Genomic DNA, 5,426 nt, shown 5'->3' with positions numbered 1-5,426 from the left:
GCATGAATGGGGGAGGGTCAGAGAGAGAGGGAGACACAGAATCGGAAGCAGGCTCCAGGTTCTGAGCAGTCAGCACAGAGCCCGACGCGGGGCTCAAACTCCCGGACCGCGAGATCATGACCTGAGCCGAAGTCGGACGCTTAACCGACTGAGCCACCCAGGTGCCCCTAAAGATTTTATTTTTAAGTAATCTCTACACCCGGTGTGTGGCTCTAACTCACAAACCTGAGATCAAGAGTCACATGCTCCACCAATTGAGCCAGTCAGATGCTCCTTAATTATGGTCATTTTTAAGTGAATAGGTACAAACACACAAAGTGAAACATTATGTTTTTGTATATGTGTAGATTGCTTGATGATTAGTAGACTAATGATGTTTTAAGAAAACAAATCTCATCTTACAAATTTTTCCAGCATGTCAATCATTGAACTCAAAACCAGTTACTGGGTTTAAAAATTAAAAATATACTTTGTAGAGTAAATAATTCTCCTTCCTGTAATGGTTGTATGGCCTTAGTTTTTCAGACTTTTTCCTATTTTAGCAGCAAATCAATTGAAAATAGAGTAAATGTTGACAGTACAGAGCCAATTCACCATAATTATTTGTGATGAAGGAATTAACCTCAAGCTAGGCTACATTTTCATTTACTCATGACCCGTTTCAGGGACACTGATCACAGAAGGAAATGGAATTAGATATTTTTTACCTGTATTTTTTGGTTGCACTTGAGGTCTTAGACTTATTAATGGCTCTCCTCCCTAAACTTTTTTTAAAAGGAAAGGAGTATCTGTTGTTTCCTAAGTTGTTCATTTTAGCCACTCTGACTGGTGTGAGGTGGTACCTCAATGTGGTTTTGATTTGTATTTCCCTGATGATGAATAATGTTAAGCATCTTTTCATGTGTGTTGGCCATCTGGATGTCTTCTTTGGAAACATGTCTATTCATGTCTTCTGCCCATTTCTTCACTGGATTATTTGGTTTTCAGGTGTTGAGTTTGGTAAGTTCTTTACAGATTTTGGAAACTAACCCTTTATCCAATATATCATTTGCAAATATCTTTTCTCATTCCGTCACTTGACTTTTAGTTTGTTGATTATTTCTATTGCAGTGTAGAAGATTTTTATCTTGATAGCTCATTTCTGCTTTTAATTCCCTTGTCTGTAGAGATATGTTGAGTAAGAAATTAATGGACTACTACCTGGCAATGAGAAAGAATGAAATTCTGCCATTTGCAATAATGTGGATGGAACTGGAGGGTATTATGCTAAGTGAAATATGTCAATCAGAGAAAGACAGATATCCTATGTTTTCACTCGTATGTGGAAGTTGAGAAGCTTAACAGAAGACCATGGGGGAGGGGAGGGGGGGAAGTTACAGAGAGGGAAGGAGGCAATCCATAAGAAACTCTTAAATACTGAGAACAAACTGAGGGTTGAGGGGGGGACAAGGGGAGAGGGGAAATGGGTGATGGGTGTTGAGGAAGGCACTTGTTGGGATGAGCACTGGGTGTTCTATATAAGTGATGAATCATGGGAATCTACCCCCAAAACCAAGAGTACACTGTATACACTGTATGTTAGCCAACTTGGCAATTAATTATATTAAAAAAATAAAATACAGTAAAAGTACCCAGAAATTAAAAAAAATAAAAAATAAATAAAAGGAAAGGAAAGGAGTAGCTGTGTGGCCAATGGAAAAGATTGCAGAACACCTAGAGCTCTCTCTATGGAATAATTTGGGAATTCAGATGGCTGGAAGTCTTGACATGAAATTTGGTTTGGAAGGCACTCTCAAAATCACTCTCAAAATGCACTCTGTCAATCATTCTTTTCCACGAAGTCTACAACATTGTCTTATGGGAGCAGTGGAGTTTCGACAAAAAGAGTCAGTGACTTAAAAAAAAAAAGTTCATACCAACAACAACACTAACATCAAATGGCCCTGCAGAGGAAGGTAAAAGAGTGAAAGCTGTGAGGAATGGAAGCACGGTGATCAGGTCATCACACTACCATTTTCTTCAGCTTCCTAAACTGTGATAAGTACCTGATCATAGCTGTGTCTCAATTTCTAGCCTCTGAGCCAAGTTAGTACCACCTGGTGTGATTTGAAATGACCCCAAAAGAGCTGGTGATGTCTCATGTTAAATTGTGAAAGACATTCTATTTAGCAGGTATTATCCCTCTCCACGTCAAAAGGTTATTATTTTTTTCCCAGTTCATTTTGCCCCCTTCATTTCTGACATTAACTCAGAGTATCTTTGCTCATCAGAGGATCTGTTTCAGCTCTCTTCACTCCAGCTTTTGCCTTTAGCTTGGGATATAACAGTAAAGCTCTGTTCTTATAAAGGAGTTTGGTCCAGTATATTGTGGATTATCTGGCCAATTGATTTTTCAGGTGTATGGGTTATAGTAGAAACTGCCACTGGAGTTCTGTTGCTAAGACTTTTATTTTATGTCTGTCCATAAGTTCTCTTTCCAATCCTGATCCTGGAATTTCAATGGACAAGTTTCTATCAGCACTCTTTCCTAAATCCTATCTACTCAAGGGTATTATAATTTCAAGAGACACTAAAAGCCGCAGGACACCATTTTGTTCTATGGGCCAGTCTCGCTGACAATAATGTGCTGATTGGCTAGAGTCCAGAAAGATGCCTTCCTTGACCCCTGCCCAATTCTGTGGACGTCAGGGGTACAGGTTGATACTAGAGAATTCCAGTCAGAAAACCTTAGGGAAGCTTCAGGAGAATTGGTTTGGCAACTTCCAGTCACTTTGTCTCTAGGCTAAGCAGCCTGGCTTTAGGAGTGCACAGTAGCACTAGAAAGGACAATATTTTAAAAATGTCATGGTTATCTGCTTTGGAGTCCAGTGAGGACTCTGATGTATTCTAAAGGATCCCCTCCCGCCCACCACACACAAAAAAATTCCTAATTCAACTAAGACCTGAAGAATACCCCTAAGAAGATGAAATAATCTGGTTTCTCCAGTCCATGACAGAGATTGGGAGGTGACATAGGCTTTTAGGGGGAGACTGAGAGTCTTTGATGTTTCCATCAGTCGGGTTCCAAGTGTATGGTGAACTTTTAATATGCTCTTTATATACTTTTATAGCGATTTTGGCCTAGGGAAAAGACACATGCAAGCTCCTTTACTGCCTACCTAAAGAGTCGTACATTAAGGCTCTTCCTTTTTTTTTTTTTTTCTTGACTTAAAACTAACCTGAGACTAAGTGAGGTGGTTGGCCAGCACCTGGGATTACCTAGGTTACATCAAGAGAAAATAGATGAGAAAATGAGGAGAAATGAAAAGTATCAGAAAGTAAGAAATGTTGACTGATTATTTCAAATCTATTATTCTGTAATCTAAACAGTTTCCCAGGTCAGTTTTCCCTTCTTTAATAGGGAGATGCCTCTTCCTATTCATGCTTCTTAATGAGAATATTGTGATATTTATCAATTGTTTGTGAGGAAACAGAGTGGAGGGTATTACATAAAATAGCACTATTATTTTTATTTATGTATCCTTAAGTGGATGGTAGTTGTATGTTACTCAAAACTGTTTTTATGGAGTCCAGTCCAGCTGGTAGGGCAGGTTATACACAGATAATTTATCTCAGAGTGTCCTGTTGCTTTGTACTGGCACATTAATAGGAAAAGTTCTCTAATAGTCATTTTGGTGAACAATTAGTTTAAGAGAAATGTCCTGGACATACTGTAGTCTTGTATTACAGAGTTGAAATTGAATGATTTCAACACAGTTGTCTTCAATGACAACATAAACCAGAGATAAGTTTTTATCTAATCAGTACAATATGTTTAATACATGGCCTACAGTTTGCGGGAACCAACTAATATTTGTACGCAAATTATCTCAATTCTTAAGTGGAGGGCGTTGTAGAAGTTGTAATATAATACATTGGGTTTAGTTAAAAAAAAAAAAACAATTCTAACTTGTATAGTGCATGGAAGAGAGGAACTGGAAAAGAAAAAAAGACATTTTCAGTTAGGCTAATACTTTCTACCGTGCAAAGTAACGTGGATGTTTTAAAGAAGAATAAAACACTTATAAAATGATTCATAAAACTAGTATTGAAAAGATTGACAAAGAGTTTTTTTCCCTCCGCTCCTTTCTCCAAAGGCTAACCTCCAAACAAAGTCTTAGGCTGAGTTTTAAATGTCTGCTGCAGACAATTGCCACTTTCCAAGTACAGACTGCCAAGTGCACAAAGAGCAAAGTTTAGTCAAAGTTCATTTTCAGGTCATCCACCCTGGAACCATCAATCTGGGCAACCTCTGGGTAACCTCTTCCAAGCTTGTGGACTGGAGCGGGATCCTTTGCAGCCTCATTAGAGCATGCAACGATTAATTTGTGTTAAATAGGAAATTAAACAGTCATGTACAGTGTAGAGTGGAGGTCAGAAAGTGGATCTTGAGGTGCATTCACAACCTCTGTTTGGTAGTCCTCTCAGGCCTGCAGGGAGGTGGGTAGATTCAGAAGAGAAATAATTGTGCAGGACAAACATTACAAAATCTAAATGACAAAAAAGCGTACATAAATAGAGAAATTTGACTTGAGAACAAATCGCCAGTGTTTTAAATGTTGCTCAGACATGCTGTCTTTCAGAAGACTTAGGGTGAGAACTGAGGCAAAAATGACTTCACAAATCGGGTGTATTAACCCAGAAAACTCACTGTTGTCCTTGAACTTACTTCTGATTGTAGCCTAGACTGTATTCATGAACTAGGAATTCTGTCATGAGAAAATGAGAGGAAAGGTCTAATGTGGAAAGGTCTATTGAGTCAATGTTATTTGTGAATTCATGGTGAATTAAACCATTGTCTTCCAAGATACCATTCTGACATAATTAGATAAACTGAATGGTTAGCAGTAGCGATGTACACAGGAAATTTTGAAAAATAGATAAAATGCTATTCATTTCTTAGCAATACAAGAATGCAACATTTCCAACTACTATCTTATTCCAAAACTGTTGTATCTATCTGTCTATGTCTATGTCTATGTCTATATGTATATGTATATGTGTATCTATATCTATATCTATATCTATATATCTATATCTATATCTATTTATCTATCTATATCTATCTATATATCTATATCATCTATCTGGCATTTCACTATAATGAATTTCACTAGTTGCAAGTTAATTTTACATAGTAAAATAGAAATTTAAAAAACATGTCATTCGATGTTATATGTGAGGATGTGATCAGATTTATAAAGGCTTTTAGTCTCTATGTTTTTTGATACACTTAGTACAGTATGTCTCTAATGACAAATTACAGATTAAGCAAAAGAGTATGCCATAACATGTGATAAATAATAAAAGTTAAATAATGAAATATAAATACCAGTGGTTGAAACAGGAATTGTTTAAAGTTACAATACTTTTATAAGAGTTATAAA

The sequence above is a fragment of the Leopardus geoffroyi genome, chromosome A1 (assembly GCF_018350155.1).
Source record: "Leopardus geoffroyi isolate Oge1 chromosome A1, O.geoffroyi_Oge1_pat1.0, whole genome shotgun sequence".
NCBI classification, from domain to species: Eukaryota; Metazoa; Chordata; class Mammalia; order Carnivora; family Felidae; genus Leopardus; species Leopardus geoffroyi.
Note: the sequence above shows the minus strand (reverse complement) of the source record.